The 17873-nt window shown below is 52.1% G+C and overlaps 1 protein-coding gene across 1 annotated transcript in view; it reads left to right on the top strand.

The window, feature by feature from the left end:
• The window catches only part of LOC144247624 (uncharacterized), a 1666419-nt gene that overhangs the window by 218463 nt on the left and 1430083 nt on the right, over window positions 1-17873 (top strand). The gene's annotated exons all lie outside the window — the stretch shown is intronic.

The raw sequence follows: 17873 nt of genomic DNA, 5'->3' as shown, positions 1-17873 counted from the left end.
TGTCCAGGTTCCAGCTGAGCCACAAAGGCAGCCACAGCCAGCAGCAGTCGCCCCTGTAGAAACAAGGAGGTCTAAGATGGAATCAGAGCACCCAGATAAGGGAAGGCCCTCACAACCCACAGAGGAGCCAGAGGTTGTGATCATCACCGAGTCCCTGACGTACAAAAGTCTCTGTAACCTGCACAAGGACATTGTACGATGGAGACGTGAGGCTTATACAACCTGACTGCTTCAAGTCTGAGACCTCATGGGTACAGGTGTCCAGCTGGATGGTGGTGAGGCAAGGAATTTGGGACCCTTGACCCAGGACTCAGGTATGAATCAGATTTTTGTAAGGGAGCCAGGGTCCCTTTCCCTCTGGGAGCAGATTTTAATGAGTGTCAGAGAGAGGTTTGTCCACGGGGAGAGAATGCAGGAGCACCAGCACAGAACGTGCTGGAAACCCTTGAGGAAGGGATCCAACAGGTGAGGGAAGTGGCAGCATTGGAGGTACTCTTTGGGAGGGATGGACAGCATGATAATGATCCCGACAAGGTCAGGGGCACAGGGCAAATGCTGTGGAGTCTGGCAAGGCTGGGGCCGTCTCAGTACACCACCTTCATTGCCACGATTAATGCCAATAGCAGCCGAGAGATAGTGGGCTCTGCTGCCAGCAGCTGACAAATTGTGAGAGTATGATCCATGGCCCAGTGCAGGCTCATGGCTCTGCTGTGGGCAAGGAACTCAAAGAGGAGATGAGGGAGATGAGGGAGGAGGTGAGGAGGAACAGTTCCCACATTGCCCCAGTGCGAGTCACAGGCCCCAAAGTCAGAGCCCAACGTTCCCCAGTCAGAGAGAGAGGGTACGCCCCACGGGTTGGCCTGGGGTTCTTTCTGCGTGACCATGGGGAAGACATGGGAAGGTGGGATGGGAAACCCATTTCTGTCCTGGCACCGTGGGCACATCAGCTCAAGGAGGGAAGCACTGACCAAGGGAATTCCAGTGAAGTGAAGGCAGCCTCAACCTCCCATGATCGAGCTGCCGATTATGATTTGTCAGATCACCTTGAAAGTACCTCTGCCATGTATGCCTTGGAAAGAAATAATAACCCGGGCTAGAGGGCCCCTGTCTCTAGCCAGGGAGAGGCACGGGAAAACCGGATCTTTTGGTCAGTGTGGATCCAATAGCCTGGCACATCAGAGCCACAGAAATATGAAGCCTTAGCTGATACTGGTGCACAGTGTACCCCAATGCCATTGGGACATGTGGGGACAGAACCTGTTTCCATTGCCGGGGTGACGGGGGGATTGCAGCAATTGACCCTGTTGGGAGCTGAGGTGAGCCTGACTGGGAAGGAGCGGCAGAAACATCCATTGTGACCGGCCCAGAGGCCCCGTGTGTTCTGGGCATAGACTTCCTCCAGAACGGCTGTTACAGAGACCCAAAGGGACTCAGGTGGGCTTTTGGCATAGCTGCTGCAGAGGCAGAGGACATTAAGCAATTGAACACCTTGCCTGGAGTGTCAGAGAACCCATCTGCAGTACGACTCCTGAGGGTGGAAGAGCTACGAGTGCCAATTGCCACCTCGACAGTGCACGGCCGGCAGTATTGAACGGATCGGGATGCCGTGATCCCCATTCACAGAATGATCCGTGAGCTGGAGAGCCAAGGGGTGGTCAGTAAGGCCCACTCACCCTTCCACGTCTGGTCTGTGCACATGTCTAATGGAGAATGGAGATTGACTGTGGACTATCGTGGCTTGAATGAAGTGACTCCACCGCTGAGCGCTGCTGTGCCGGACATGCTGGAACTCCAGTACGAGCTGGAGTCCAAGGCAGCAAAGTGGTACGCCACTGCTGACATTGCTAATGCATTTTTCTCCATTCCTCTGGCAGCAGAATGCAGGCCTCAGTTTGCTTTCACCTGGAGGGGCGTGCAGTACTCCTGGAAACTACTGCCCCAGGGGTGGAAACACAGCCCCACCATCTGCCATGGACTGATCCAGGCTGCTCTGGAAAAGGGTGAAGCTCTAGAACACCTGCAATACATCAGTGATATCACTGGTGGGGGAACACAGCAATGGAAGTGTTTGAGAAAGGTGAGAGGATCGTCCAGATTCTGCTGGAAGCTTTGCCATCAAGAAGAGCAAAGTCAAGGGTCCTGCCTGAGAGATCCAGTTCCTGGGGTAAAGTGGCAAGATGGACAGAGTCAGATTCCAACTGAGGTCATCAATAAGTTCACTGGGATGTCTCTATCCACCACCAAGAAGGAAACACAAGCTTTCCTAGGTGCCATAGGTTTTTGGAGAATGCACATTCTCAAGTATGGCCAGATTTTGAGCCCTCCCTACCTGGTCGCCCGCAAAAAAACCAATTTCCACTGGGGCCCTGAGCAGCAACAAGCTTTCACCCAGATCAAGCAGGAGATCACTCATGCTGTAGCCCTTGACCCAGTCAGGACAGGACCAGATTTCAGAAGTGTCTTCAAAGTGGATAGACTATATTGAAAACAATGCAGAGATAATTGTTTTGTCTTTTTAACTTTTCTTATTTATATCTTGATATGAGCAATATCCAATTGATATTGACCCCCAGCACCTTGTTATGCAATCTGAATACATATGAAAATCATGATCCTTCATGGCTGACAACCAATAACACTTTGTCCCTACCCACCCCCCACCATTTCCCTCATCCAACCCCTGGCACTCCTATGGGTCAGGAATGTTGTGGCCAGCAGGACCAGGGCAGTGATTCTTCCCCTGCGAGACAGAGTGAAAATTTAACAGGGTAGAAATCCATTTGGATTTAGGTGAAATGTGCTGCTTTGAGCTTGCTAACATGAGTGAAATATGATGTTTAGTCTGGTAACTGCAGCACTAGCAAAGTTGCCCCAGCTAAAGAGAAAGAATGCAAATTTCCACACTAAAAAGAGATAAGAAAGACTCCTTGGGCCTTTAAACAGACCACACAGAGTGACCCAGGAGTTCTTTCTGTACTTTCTGACAAAAACAAGTGTAACTAGCTCTAAGTGTAACATGAAATCATCAGAATGAATATGCATGAACCTATTGTGAAATTCTATGCCTATGGAAATTAATTAAGGGTAATAAAAAAGGTTTGGGACTTCTCAGGGGTGCGCATGTCCACTGAAGGGCAATGAGTCCCTACATGTGTCCAGCACTGTAAATAAACATACCATTCCCAACAAATCTTTATTGGAATTGTGGGGTTTTTATTTTTCATCCGCATTTCACCTGTGCTGGGCACTGGTTGGGCAGCACCTTGAGAGCTGGGTCCAGTTCTGGGGTCCCCAATTTAGGAAGTGTTGGAGTCCAGGACAATGCAGCACCAAGGAATTCATTGTGGCACTCTGAGTCCTTATGGAACCAAGAGGCCACTGTGACCCTGCAGGGCCTTGTGGAACCATGCAGAGCTTTGTGACAGAGCAGGACCTCGTGTCATGATGGGGCCATTGTGACCCTGCAGGGCCCCATGGAACTGAGGGGCCAGTGCTGCCCCTCAGGAACTCACGGAATGCAGGAAACATGTTTGACACCATGGTGGCCCTTGGGACCAAGAGGCCATTGTGACACTGTGGGACCAAGGAGAGCATTGCTGCCCTGCCAGACCTCATGGAACCAAGGATCCACTGTGACACTGCAGGGCCTTGGGGACCACGGTGACATTGTGACACTGCAGGGCCCAAGGATCCAAGGGACTTTGTGACACCAAGGGGCCCCATGGAACCAAAGGGACATTGTGACACTGGGAGGCCTCATGGAATCATGGAGACCATTGGGACACTCTGGGGCCTCATGGAACCCTGGTGACACCAAATTGTTTGGGAGTGTGGATCTGCTGGAGGGTAGGAGGGCTCTGCACAGGGCCCTGGACAGGCTGGATCCAGGGCCCAAATCCAACAAGGTGAGGTTTAACAAGTCCAAGTGCCGGGTCCTGCACTTTGGCCACAACAACCCCTGCAGTGCTACAGGCTGGGGACAGAGGGGCTGGACAGCAGCCAGGCAGAAAGGGACCTGCAGGGACTGATGGACAGCAGGTTGGACATGAGCCAGCAGAGTGCCCAGGTGGCCAAGAAGGCAAATGGCTCCTGGCCTCGATCAGGAATGGTGTGGCCAGCAGGAGCAGGGCAGTGATTCTTCCCCTGTGCTGGGAACTGGTTGGGCAGCACCTCGAGTGCTGTGTCCAGTTCTGGGACCCCCAATTTAGGAAGGACAGGGAGGGGCTGCAGCATGTCCAGAGAAGGGCAACAAGGCTGGTGAGGGGTCTGGAGCACAAGTGCTATGAGGGGCAGCTGAAGCAGCTGGGGTTGTTGATCTTGGAGTAAAGGAGGCTCAGGGGAGACAAGGTGGTGTCAGGGAACAGGTTGGACTTGATGATATCCAGGGTCTTTTCCAACTTTTCTGATTCTGGGATTCTCTGAAACCACCCCTGGAGCAGTTGCAGGAGGAGCCCTGGGCCTCCTCTTCAGAACCTGCAGCAGTCCAGGTCCCTCAGCTTCTCCTCACAGCCCCAAGGCCCATCCTGTCAGTCCTGCAGAGCCTCTGCAGCTCCTCCTCACTGCCCAGAACAGGGAGCCCCACAGCCAGACACAGCAGCCCAGATGTGCCCCCCTGGCCTGGGGTGCCTCTGGCAAGGGAGCAGCACCAGGCACTGCAGGAGTCTGCAGACAATTCCTGCAGCACTTGTGGGATGATCCTGCTCCCCAAGGGACGTTCCCATGGTGCCAAGTCAGGAACTGCAATGGGGAGTGGGGCCAGAGAGGAAAGGGCAAACAGGAATGGGCTGTGTGCAGGGGAGGGAACAGGGGTGGGCAAGAGGAAGAAATTTCTATCAGGAAGAATAAAGAAAGCAAAGGTGAAGCCAAGGAAATGCTCAGGGCAGTTTGGGGGTGGCTGCCAGACAGCTCTGGCTCTGAGCAGCAGCAGCATCTGCAGTGGGACAGGAAACTCCCAGCTGATGGGAACAAACTTTCTGGCTGATTGCAGAGGCCAGGACAAAGCTGAGTGGTTTCCCTGGCGTACCCCAGCCCTTCCTGGCCCCAGGGGCTGATGGCATTTGTGCTGCCTCAGGTTCATGTCCCTACAGCACCAGCATGGGGGTGCTCCCGCCTGCTGTGTGCAATGCAAACAGGGGCTGCTGAGCCAGTGCTGCTGTGTCTGTGCCTGCAAGGATGCGGCACCTCTGTGAGCTGGGGGAGAGGCCAGGGCTGCAGAGGGGGGATGTTGTTGGCAGCTCCATGAGGATGCTCTGGGATGCTGCCCTGGGCTGTGCAGCACTGGGGATGGATCAGCCCCTGCTCTGCTGCTCCTTCCCATCTCCCCCAGGGCCCTTGCAGAGTACCAGCCATGCTGTTTGTCCCCAGCCTGCCCACGGCCAGCCTGGGGCTGCTCACGGGGGTTTTCTGTGCTGAGCATTGGCCTGGCCGTGTTCTTGAGAGAGCCTGGGCAAGGAGCCTGGAGCCCCCAGGCCTGGCCTGAGGCGTCAGCGCTGCCCCAGCAGTGCCCATGGCCTGTCCCTGCTGCAGCCCCGGCACTGCCACCCCCAGGACTGTGCCCGGCCCCGAGAGCACTCAGGCCCTGCAGCAACACCAGGGCCACCAGGGCAGCGGGGCAGGGCCACGGGAGCAGCACTGGCAGCACCAAGTGCTGCTGCTCCTGGGCATAGCTGCTGTGCCAGCCCTGATCTGCCCCAGCTCTGCACACAGACATTGCTGCTGCAGCTCCAGAGAAGGCAACAAAAGGGCATCTCTGCAGAAAACTGTGCTGGGAGATTCTTGAGTCCTTTAAAGCCAGTGAGAGCACAGCCCCTCATTGACACAGTCTGTGGGCACAGGGAAGGTTGAGAGAAAGAAAATTAGAAATGGCGCAAAAAATTCATTTATTGTGGACAATATGAAAAAAAGTAAAACAAAGAATAAGAACCTGCAAAATGAAATCAAAAACAAATATCAAAAATGACTTTTATTGTAAGTGATTTGCAGAAATTGGCCAGCACTTTAATGTTCCTGAAAGAATCCAGTCATCAGTGTCTTCACTGCAGCCTTGAGCTCCTGGTTCCTCAGGCTGTAGATGAGGGGGTTCAGGGCTGGAGGCACCACCGAGTACAGAACTGACAGGGCCAGATCCAGGGATGGGGAGGACATGGAGGGGGGCTTCAGATTGGCAAACACTGCAGTGCTGACAAACAGGGAGACCACAGCCAGGTGAGGGAGGCAGGTGGAAAAGGCTTTGTGCTGTCCCTGCTCAGAGGGGATCCTCAGCACAGCCCTGGAGATCTGCACATAGGAGAAAACAATGAATGCAAAAGAACCAAATCCGACAGACACAGTAACAGTAATGATCCCAAGTTCTCTGAGGTAGGATTTGGAGCAGGAGAGCTTGAGGATCTGTGGGATTTCACAGAAGAACTGGCCCAGGGCATTGCCATGGCACAGGGGCAGGGAAAATGTATTGGCTGTGTGCATGAGAGCATTGAGAAAGGCACTGGCCCAGGCAGCTGCTGCCATGTGGGAACAAGCTCTGCTGCCCAGGAGGGTCCCGTAGTGCGGGGGTTTGCAGATGGACACGTAGCAGTCGTAGCACATGATGGCCAGGAGGAAATACTCTGCAGAGATGAAGAAGAGAAAGAAATAGAGCTGTGCAGCACATCCTGAGTAGGAGATGTTCCTGGTGTCCCAGAGGGAATTGTGCATGGCTTTGGGGACAGTGGTGCAGATGGAGCCCAGGTCGCTGAGGGCCAGGTTGAGCAGGAAGAAGAACATGGGCGTGTGCAGGTGGTGGCTGCAGGCTACGGCGCTGATGATGAGGCCGTTGCCCAGGAGGGCAGCCAGGGAGATGCCCAGGAAGAGGCAGAAGTGCAGGAGCTGCAGCTGCCGCGTGTCTGCCAGTGCCAGCAGGAGGAAGTGGCTGATGGAGCTGCTGTTGGACATTTGCTGTGGCTGCACATGGGCACCTGTTCATGGAGAAAGGACAGGGACAAGTCAGGAGAGGCTGCTTGGAGCCAATCCTGGGCCATTCCCTGCAGACTGTCCTGCTGCAGGGAATGGCCCTGGTTCCTGCTCTGGGAAAACCTTCACCCAGCTATGTGTGGGAACTCTCAAGGAGCCATCCCTGCCCCGCTGTCATGGGTTTGTGGCCATGTGGCAGAGGGAAAAGGCTGGATATTCAGGATCTGTCAGGGGAATCACTTCTAAATGCAGAAAGTCTTGGTACCATCTGCACTTCCAGGTCTAAAGGATGGCAGGAGTTAGTTTTAGGAATTTTTTTCCTACCCACTCACCATTCCTGGCTCTCTGAGGTCAGAAATCCCCAGCATTCCTGCTGCACTCAGAGTTTGCCACTGAGAGATGAGAGAGGCAAAGGATTCCCTTTGGCTGAGGGCAGGTGAGGGGCTGGATGTGCTTGTTCCCCCAGCACTGCTCTGTTCATCCCCCTCTGCTTCCCTGGGCATCTCCCTGGGCCTGAACATCCCCTCCTGAGACGTGCCTTCAGACTGACCAGCCAATGTCACAGTTCTGGAGTCTCTGTAAATTTTCAAACATTCCTTTAATGACCCTGTGTGTCCCTTTCACCTCAGAATATTCTTTAATTCTGGGATTACAGTTCCTGTTCTGCTTCTCTCATCCACTTGTGTCTGTAATCAAAAGAGAAAAAAACCTCCTTGCAAAAGTGTTAGAACAGTAAGTTAAAAAACAGACCTTTAATGTAAGCTTCCAGTGTGGATGGGGCACACCCAGCCACTGATTTCAACAATTTATTACGTTTGATTAATTAGGATATTTAACAGGGGAATCCAGGAGAAGATTCCGTTGCCCCAGTAGCCCACCAATAGGTCAACCCATTGGAGTAGGTCCAAGGGCTTCTTTGCCCCAATTTTTGTTATGACTGCTCACATTCGGGTCACAATGTAAAATGTTCTTCTTTCAGGACTGCTTCTTGATAATAAGACTATACAGTATTTCAGGAATGTATTTAGATAGTCAGCTTATTGTTCTAAAATCTAAGAGCAAGGTTAGGAAATGTACTAGAGTTAATTAAGGATTATAGAGATAGAAGTATGTAATAGAAGCTTAATAGAGTTAATTAAGAGTTTAATAGAATAAAAAAAGGATTATAATTTTAAAGGTATATAATAGTTCTTTACATAGCTATGGCTACATGAAAAATGTATAAATAGCAAAAATCTTTCTGTCAGCAACCTCGTCTTTCCCATCCTTCTACGAGCAGGAAATTGAAAAAACTCTCAGGAAAGCTCCTGACCTTTACAGCAATCCCAGGCTTACCTTCTTTGGGAAGTGCCCTCCGGAGCTGTACCCAGGCTGGTCTGGAGCTGGGAGCAGCCCTGCCCCAGCCAGCCCCTCTCAGCAGCAGCACCTGCCCTGCTCAGGGTGGCTCCTTCCCCCCACAGCTCCTGGCCAGCGCTGGGAGCAGCTCCAGGGCTGGCTGAGAGCTGTCCCTGGCAGGCAGCAGAGTCCCTGGCCCAGCACAGTGCCCTGGGCTGCAGGACCCTGCTCTGCAGGACAGCCCTGGGCACCCCTGGCTGCTCTGCACAGGAGATGAGCAGAGAATGCACTCACAGGGTCTGTGGCCATTGGGATGTTCCAGCTTTAGGAGATCTCTCCAGGAGCTGCAGCTGCATTGTCCTGCAGCCAGAGGTTCCTGTGCCAAGGGCTGGCAGTGATTCTGCCCCAGGCACTTCTCAGCCCCTTCCCAGCCCTGACTGATCGAAGCTCTCTGTGCCTCTGTGCTGTGCCCGCGCTGGCTGCAGGCAGTGCCCCAGCCCTGCTGGGCTGGGAGAAGAGCTGCTCAGCAAGAGAAATGTGCTTTTGAAGCTTTTCCTGGTTACCAGCATCACCCTCTGTGCCAGGAGCCCGGCCCAGCTCAGCAGCACAGATACAGCACAAGGACTTTAATGACCCTCTGGGGCTTTGTGCTCAGCCCTGAACATCAGGCCCTGAGAGGGAGCTGCAGAAACCTCTCCAGAACTCCAAGTCAGAATCCAACTGCAAAGTTTATTTGACTTTTAATGGGTCCCAATGAGGGACACGACTGAGAAAGTGGCCCCAGGCCCCAGGCAGAGCAGAGAACTGGAGGCACTGATGCCAGCTGGGGACAAAGAGAAGCCAAGTCTTGGTGCCCTGGGGCACAGCAGGGTCTGTGCCACCAAGGGCTGTGAGGAGACACCTTGTCCTGAGCTGGGCTGGGCACTGTCACCCCCTGGTCCTGCCCTCAGCACTCCCCCCTAGCCCACATCCCAGTGGCCTCAAGGATCTTCTGGAAGGAGTCCCTGGGGAGCCTTGGTCAGGAATGGCCCTGGGGGCTCCTTCATGCTCCCAGAGACTGCAGGTTTTTCAAAGGACTTTGGCTTTTGCTTTGGCCTTGGAGTCTCTGAGAGGTTTGTGCAATCATAGCCTCCAATTATCTGCTGTAATTAGTCCCTGGAGAGGCTTTGTCAGTAACAACACTCAGTGGGGCTCATTAATGCTTCAAGGTACTTCAGTTCTTTTAAGGTACTTGGTGTTTCCCTTTTGCTACAGACTCTGTGAGAGGTTTGTGCAATCATGGCCCCAATTATCTGCTTTAATGAGTTCCTTGAGAGCTTTTTACTGACACTCAGTGGGGCTCATGAATACTTTGAGATTCTTAACATTTGTGAGGTACTTTGGATTTTCCTTTCCACATTGAGAGTTCTTTGTGCCATTTTCAGTCTCTGAGAGTTTTTTGTGCCATCCTGGCCTCCAGTTCTCTCCTCCAAGGAGTCCATGAAGAGCCTGTGGTATAGGTGGACCTTTGTGGTTCCCATTACTGCTTTAGACTCCAACCACTTTGGGGTTTTCATCTGACTTGGACTCCAGGAAAGGTTTGTGCAATCTCTTCTCACGCCCTGAGGTTCCAGTGCTCAGCTCCAAATGCACCACGGGGCTCATTAGGATCAAGCAAGTCCTGACAAACCATGGCTCTGCCTCAATTTCTCTCTGCTCTCGTGCAGTTTGTCAGGAAGTTTCTGTAGTGGTTTTGGTTCACCAATTTGAGATTTCTTGGCCAATGCATCAATTAGTGTGGTGGCTTCAGTGCTGGCTAATTACCAGTGCACTCACTAGAATATACTTATTCATTTCCTGCTGTGAGGTAGGATTAGGAGAAAGGCAAAGTAGTCACAAAATTTTAAAAGTGTATAAATAAAATTGTATTAACAATAATTAAGAAAGAGTAATAAGAATTAGAACAAAACTTTCAGAACACTTCCTCTCTACATACAATCTGAAAATGTAAAGAGACAAAACCTAAAATTTTCAGTCAGTTTACCACCTCTAAAATAGTCTTTCTTCACTTCACTTAGGAAGAGAAGTTCTTCTTGTTAATGTTAAGGAGAATTCTCCACAAGAAAAAAGTTATCTCATGGCTTTTCATTTCCAAAAATTGCAGCTGCCTGGAGAAATCTGCAATTGTTAACTCCCTCCCATCTTTTCCCACCTTTTCCCACAGCTGTGCTTATGGGCCATGCCAAGTTATGGGGTATTAGTTTTGAGATGTGCTGTTTAAGAGCAACAGTTCTCTTCATCTCTTTCTGAAATCATCCTCATCTGTGGGAACAGAGGTCATCTTCTCTCCCTGAGGGCACAGGGTCTCATCACTGTTCTCCCTTTCTCTGTTCAAACTTCTCATGGGTTCACATCTACTTCAACATTTACTTACTTTAGCATAGAGGCCTTTGCTGAAACAAGTCATCTCCCCATACTTTTCAATGCATTATAGGGAAAAAGAGAGTCTGATGTATCCATGACATCCTTCTCCACAGCTTAACCAGAGTATTCCAGCCCCAAGATCAAGGCATCTCCTCATCCCTCCCATCTGGGACTCAACTTCCTCTTCCCTGCCCTCGGTGTGTCCATGCTGCTCCTCTGTGTGCCTGCCCTGTGTCCTTTTCTCTCACGGGAGGGAGGATGGCAGCACTGGCAGAGTCAATATCTCCCGGGGCTGCAGATGGTTCCGTGAGCCCGGCCGGGCTCGGTGCTTGCGGCCGGAGCTGTTTTGCCATGGAGGTTTCTGCAGCGGCTGCGCTGGGGCTGTGTCAGGCTGGGCCGCGCTGGGGCAGGGCCAGGATCTCAGCAGCCAGGCCAGAGCCCAGCAGCAGCACGGCCGGGGCCGATGGCTTCTCCTGCCCTGCCCGCCGGCTGCGGGCGAAGCCCAAGGGCGGCAGAGCCTTGGCCGAGCCGGCCCGGCCCGGGGCTGCTCCTGGGGCCCGGTGGATCCTGGCCGGGCCCGGGCTGGCGGCGGGGCAGGGCTCGGCAGGGCCAGATGTCAGCACCCGCAGCCACGGCCCGGCCTCGGCCCCGCGGCCTCCCCTGCCCTGCCCGGCAGCCGATGGCGCCTGGCGGCTCCCTGGGAAGGGGCCCGGCCCCACGGCAGGAGCCGCCCGGCCCCACGGCCCAGACGGGGCTGGGCCGGCCTCGGCACCTCTGTGGGGCCAGAAGGGAGAGAGACCCAGCCAGGCTTTCTCATCTGTAACTTGTGTCTGCACAGAGGCGTCTGCAGCTTCCTTAGTGCTTTAACAGATTCTCAGCTCTCAAAGCTAATTACTGACTGTTTTTTGTCAGACACTGAGGAAACTGCTAGCAGCTTCTCTCAGGACATCACTTCTGTGATGCAAAACCACCACGGCAGCACAGAGCATAGAACTCTTTTGTCCATATGTAGTGGTCATGTGCCCAAGGCCTCAGAACCCCTCCTTGGGAGATCTCTGGGCCCTCTCCAAGGTGTTTTGAAATGAAAACATGCAGCTCATAGTCTAAGAAAACCACCAGAGGACAGGGCCAGCCTGACCTGTCTGTCCTAGCTACTTTTGTCTGGGAGCAATCCTTGGATATATGGAATTTGGGAGGCAAATTCTAATTTTGGCCATGGTTCCTGGACATGAAGACCTGTTCTTTTCCATAGGAATAAAGGAACAGAGCCCTAGTGTTTCCCCGGGTGGATGAGAGATGATCACCAGAGGACATGGCCAGCCAGAACTGGCAGGTTTTTTTCTGCAAGATACACTTGCATATAGGAAATTTTTTATGGAGAGTACCAATTTTGACAATGGGTATGTTAAGAGAGGGACAGTTCTTTTCCAAAGCAAGGAAAGCACAGAGCCCCAATGCTCCAGGAGCTGATGAGAGGCAGCCCTTGGCATTCCAAGATCAGCCAGACCTGTCAGGTGGCCCCTGGCAGGCCAAGCCAGCCAGACCTGGTCCATGTTCCCTCAGTTCCATGGGGCCCCACAGTGTCCCAATGGTCCCTGGCTTCCAGGAGGCCCTGAGGTGTCACAATGCCCCCTTGGTGACACCAGGCCCTGAAGGGTCGGAATGGTCTCCATGGTTCCATCAGGCCCCACAGAGTCACAATGGTCTCTGGGTCCATGAAGCCCCGCGGTGTCACCATGGCCCCTTGGTTCCATGGGCTCCAGTGGTGCCACAATGATCCCCTTGGTTCCATGAGGTGCCACAGTGTCACAGTGATCTCCATGGGAAGGAAAGAACCCAGCCCCAGTGTGGCAGGGGCAGCCACCAGAGGCCAAGGCCAGCCAGACTTGATGGTACTGGCAGATTTTGTCTGAGAGCAACTCTTGGATAGACAGAATTCTAGAGGTGGAATCCCAATTTCAGGCATGGACACCCAGAGTAGAAGGACAGTTCTCTGCATAGGAAGAAAAGCATGGAATACTGGTGTTTCAAGGACAGATGAAAGGCAGCCACCAGAGGCCTAAGCCAGCCAGACTTCTCTGTCCTGGTAGCTTTTTTCTGAAAGCAGCCCTTGGATACAGAGAATTTGGGAACCCAAATTTCTGCCATTTTTGTGCACATAGGGATCGATTTTTCTATAAGAAGGAAAAGCACAGAGGCCAAATGTTTCTATGGGAGAGGAGAGGAGAGGAGAGGAGAGGAGAGGAGAGGGGAGGGGAGGGGAGGGGAGGGGAGGGGAGGGGAGGGGAGGGGGAGGGGGGGGGAGGGGGAGGGGGAGGGGAGGGGGAGGGGAGAGGAGGGGAGGGGGGGAGGGGGAGGGGAGGGGGAGGAGGAGGGGAAGGGAGGGGGAGGGGAGGGGGAGAGGAGGGGGAGAGGAGGGGGAGAGGGGGGGGAGAGGAGGGGGAGGGGGAGGGGAGGGGGAGGAGGAGGGGAAGGGAGGGGGATGGGAGGGGGAGAGGAGGGGGAGAGGAGGGGGAGGGGGGGAGGGGGAGGGGAGGGGGAGAGGAGAGGGAGTGGCTCCTCTGAGGCTAAGCCAGCCAGACCTGTTTCCCCTGGCAACTCTTGTAATGGAGTAATCCTTGGATATATGGAATTTGGGATGAAGAATCTCAGTTTTGACCATGGACACCTTGAGAAGAAAGAAGGTTCTTTTCCATTAGAAGGAAAGCACTGAGCTCCAGTGTTTTAAAAGCAGATGAGAAGATGCCCCCAAGAGGCCAAAGACAGCCAGACCTGTCTGTCCTGGCAGCTTTCACTTGGGATCAATCCTTGGATGTACAGAGTTTTGGAGGTGGAATCCGAGTTTTAGCCATGGATGCCTGAACAGGAAGAAGAGTTATTTTCATTAGGAAGTAAAGCACAGAGCCCCAGTGTTACAGAGAAACATGAGTGCCAGCCCTCAGGAAGCCAAGGCCAGCCAGACTTGTGATTCCTGGCATCATTTATCTAGGAGCTATTCTTGTATATAGGGAATTTGGGAGGCAGATCCCAAATTTTGGCCATGGGTGCCTGATCGAGATGGAAGGTTTTTAAGCAAGAAAAGCACATGGTCCCCGTGTCAGAAAGGCAGGTGAGAGGTGGCCCCTGGGTGGCCAAGGCAGCCAGACCTGTTTCTCTTGGCAGATTTCACTGGGGAAAAATCTTTGCATATAAGGAAATTTAGAGAAGGAATCCTAGTTTTGGCTATAGGCCCCTGGAGGAGAAGGACAGTTCTCTCCCATAGGATGAGGAAGCAAGGAGTCAGTTGTGACCCTGGGGTCCCATGGAACCAAGGGGCCATGGTGACACAGCAGGGCCACGTGGATCCAGTGGTCCATTGGGACACTGTGGATCCAAGGAGACCATGGAGACACCCCCAGAACCTCATGGAACCAAGGAGTCCATGGTGCCCCACCGGGGCTGAATGGAGCCAATGGTCCATGCTGACACTGCCCATCCAAGGACACTGCAGAAGCTCATGGAGCAAGGTGGCCATTGTGACACTGAAGAACTTCATGACACCAAATATCCATGGGGACACAGCCTGGCATCATGAAACCCAGGAACCGCTGTTGGCAGTGCGGAAACTCATGGAACCAGGGGCTGTTGTGGCGTTGTAGCACCAACACAGCTGCTGCACTTTGTCCCTGCCCTGCACAGCTCCTTGGGAAGCACGGCAGGAGCAGCACCCTGGGAGCCTCAGGAATGCCCCTCTGAGATCCATGGCACACAGTCCCAGGGGCTGGAATTCCAGTTCCCAGCCAGGAAAAGATGTTCCTGACCATGAAGGCAAAGCTCTTATGGAAGAGCCAAGAGCCAAGTGGAGCAAGATCCTACAGTGACATTTCACTGCCAGCCTTCATAACTTCACCCATGGTTGTTGTAGCTCCTGCACTGGGAATTAAATCAGGGCAGGGTCTTTGGTGGGAGCTGCCCTGGTTTAAGGGAGACACTGAGAGAGAAACAGAGCAGGCAAAGGAAGGCAGGAGAGAAAGGAGGTATTTTGGTTCGTAAAGACAGGTGTCTTCTAAGGAAGGCAGGAGCCTCCCCTGAAATGGAAGAATGTAGACTCTTTCTGAATTGGTATAAATTTGAAATTAAGGGGGCCTCTCAAGTAAAAATATGGGAGCAGGAATAGCAGCTTTTTATTAGGGAAGAAAATGAAAATATAAACAATATAGTGAACCAAAACAACACTGTGAGAGCCAGAATACAACCTGACACCCTGTTGGACAGGGTGTTGGCCACAGTCCAATTGGAATTGTGGCTGCAGTCCTCCAGGAGTGTCAGGTGTGGTTCTGTTGGAGAAGTGATCCTATAGGAAAGGGTGTCCTCCTCTGAAGAGGAAGAGGCAGCTGTTCCTCTGGGAAAATCCAGCCCAGAAAAAGCTGTGTTGGTGGGCCAGAATCTCAAGACTAGATGCAGGTAGGAATTCTTGGCTCCTCCCTCTGGGCGGAACATCTCACAATGGGATGTTACAGTTCTTATCAGTCATGCAGTGACAATAGCCCATTATCAGCAGATGTCTCCCCTGAGGGAGGATTGATTGTGGAAGAGATAAGGAAAACTGCCCACTTAACACAGGACAACTGCCATACAGATGGCAAATAGAACACATCTTGCTTTTCAGTCTGGGACAGGAGGACACAAACACAATCAGCTGAGAAGGCGGCACTCTGAAAAAAAAACCAGAACTGACAGAAAATGAATGGGACAGAAATAAATAATTTTGATAGTTTTATTTACTATCAGAATGAATCACACCCACCCAGCCTCACACAATCCTTACCGCACAACCTCAAATTTGGATCTCACTTCTCCTTCCAACCCCATCTCACCCTGGAGTCTGAGGAATCAAGTAATTTTGGCACTGGACTGAGGTGGGAACCAGACATTTTGAGGTGTGATTGAGTAATTTTGGGGTGACAGACAAATCCACCTTGACTTTTAGAGCGCAAAATTATGGAGAATACTACCACATAGCCCCCAAGAACCAACAGATCCTCCAGAATATGTTCCCAAACAGTAAATTCCACCTCAAATACCTCTTAAATGGTGGGACTTTTGACATCTCTGGTCAATACTCTTTTTAGTAATTTTTCATGTGTTTTTAAGTGATAAAGACAAATCAGAAGAAAATTAGGGCCAAACCAAAACTAGAGACCCCTTGAGCATCCCCTGGACACTGGACAAAACAAACTCAGCAGAAATCAAATTTAACCCTACATAAAATGCCTTGAGGAAGATTTGCTCTTCCCACAAGTCACTTGTAATGGAAATGCAAACAAATCCCAAACATTAATAGACCAACAACAGAAACAATTCTGTGGCAATTCCAAATTTCATCAGTTCCAACACAGCTCCAACTCAGATGCTGGCAGGTTCCAAAAAAAAAACCATGGAAATTTGGCCCAATACAGATTATTAAAAGGAAGGGAAAGGTCTGTGTAGCTAACACAAAGGTGACAGGGACCAAGAAAATAATGCTTCTCCCCCCAAAGCCCGTGAATTCAGGAGTTATTTGGGAATTTAGCTACTTGAGCTGGGCTTCTTGTAGGACTTTTGATAGCCTTGTGTTCCTCGCTTTGGGGTGAATGATCCTTGTCAGTCTTGCTGGTATAATTTGGTCCCTTTCCTCCAGTGATTTTAACAGACTTTTCAAAGAAGGAAAACAAAATATTTTCTTTACACTGGCCACCCACAAGAGCCATTTTCCTCATAAGTTCTCCCAAAAGTCACTCAGAGGAAGCTGCATCCAGGTTTCCAAGAGTTCCTCCAGAAAGAGCCACAAACTCCTCAGAGGAGAGAGCCCTGCTGTTGTCAATGGCACTTGGGGTCAGACAACAGTGCCCTGAAATCACTGTGCAAAATAATGTTGCAATCTGGATAATAAAATTGTTAGAGAGATGACTCTGCCCCAATTAAGGTGCTAACGAGACTAAATCCAAAGTGGATTTTATTGAACAGTAAATGTGAGGTATAGAGAGATGGAAAGAAAAAGAGGAGAGAGCAAGGGAGTGACAGGGACAGAGACCTCCCCTGGGGCAGGGCAAGTGTGACATTGTCCCCTGTGTGCGTGGCCTCCCCAGGGTGGGGGTTTTACACCTGAGCCAGTTTGGGTAAGGGGGGTGGTGTTCACCCCCCACCCCGAGCAGGGATTGCCTCACTGTTTCAGGTTACAGTGTCAGATGTAACCAAAAGTGTTTTCAGTCCCCATCTCCATAAACTGTTATCAACAGGTGGGGCAGTGTTCTTTATCTCTTCCATGGCTCAGCCCTGATAACGCCCTCCAGGGGCCATCTTCTGTTAATGGGCCATTGAGTGTCACTGCAGCACTGATAAAATTACATCATCCCATTGTGGGATGCTCCGCCCAGGGGGAGGAACCAAGCTTTCCTAACTGGATATAATCTCACCCTTGCAACACCATGACCACCTTGCCTACTGCATTCCCAGAGGACAAGAGCTCCATAACCACCACTGGACCTGCAAGGAAGACCAGACCCTTCTACAGGATCACTGCTTTGACAGAATCACGTTCATCACTCCAGCTGGACTGCAGCCACCATTTCATCAGACAGCTACCACCACCCTGACCAACGGGGTGTCAGGTTATATCCTGACTCTGTGAGTTTAAACCAGTCTTTCTGTATCATAGCTTTAATCTTAATTTTCCTATTAAATTGTCATTCTGGCTTAGACTCTCTCCCAGGTTTGCCTTCAAACCAGTACAAAACTCACTGTGCTCATCCCTTGTTTTCCTTCCAAAACAGAATTTCCCATACCCAAACGTTCACCAGATGGAGGAGAAGGTTGCGAGGAAGAGGAAGATGCCCCAGGACCCCCAGGCAGGTGAGGAGGAAGTCAGTGCCCCTTTCCCCCTCTCTCCTGCTCCATCTCCCAGCCCAGCCTGGCTCCCAGCTGCAGGACAGCCCCGCTGCCTGTGCCCTCCTGCTGGGGACGCACTGGGGGGATCTCCTTGCCCTTCCCTGTGGCACGGAGGCAAATCCCATCCTCTCCTTGTCCTTCCTCCCCCAGACAAGAAGCTGAGGATGGAGACCAGTGAGGGCAAATCCCCGTGGAAGAACGTCGTAGAAGAGGCCATTTTGGGCAGCCCCACAGAACGGGAATCCAACGGGGAGGAAAAGCCCCAGAAATCCCCCAGGAAG

Source organism: Lonchura striata, chromosome 29 (genome assembly GCF_046129695.1).
Source record: "Lonchura striata isolate bLonStr1 chromosome 29, bLonStr1.mat, whole genome shotgun sequence".
NCBI lineage: Eukaryota > Metazoa > Chordata > Aves > Passeriformes > Estrildidae > Lonchura > Lonchura striata.
The sequence above is the reverse complement of the archived record's forward strand: the minus strand, read 5'-3'. Positions and strand labels throughout refer to the sequence as shown.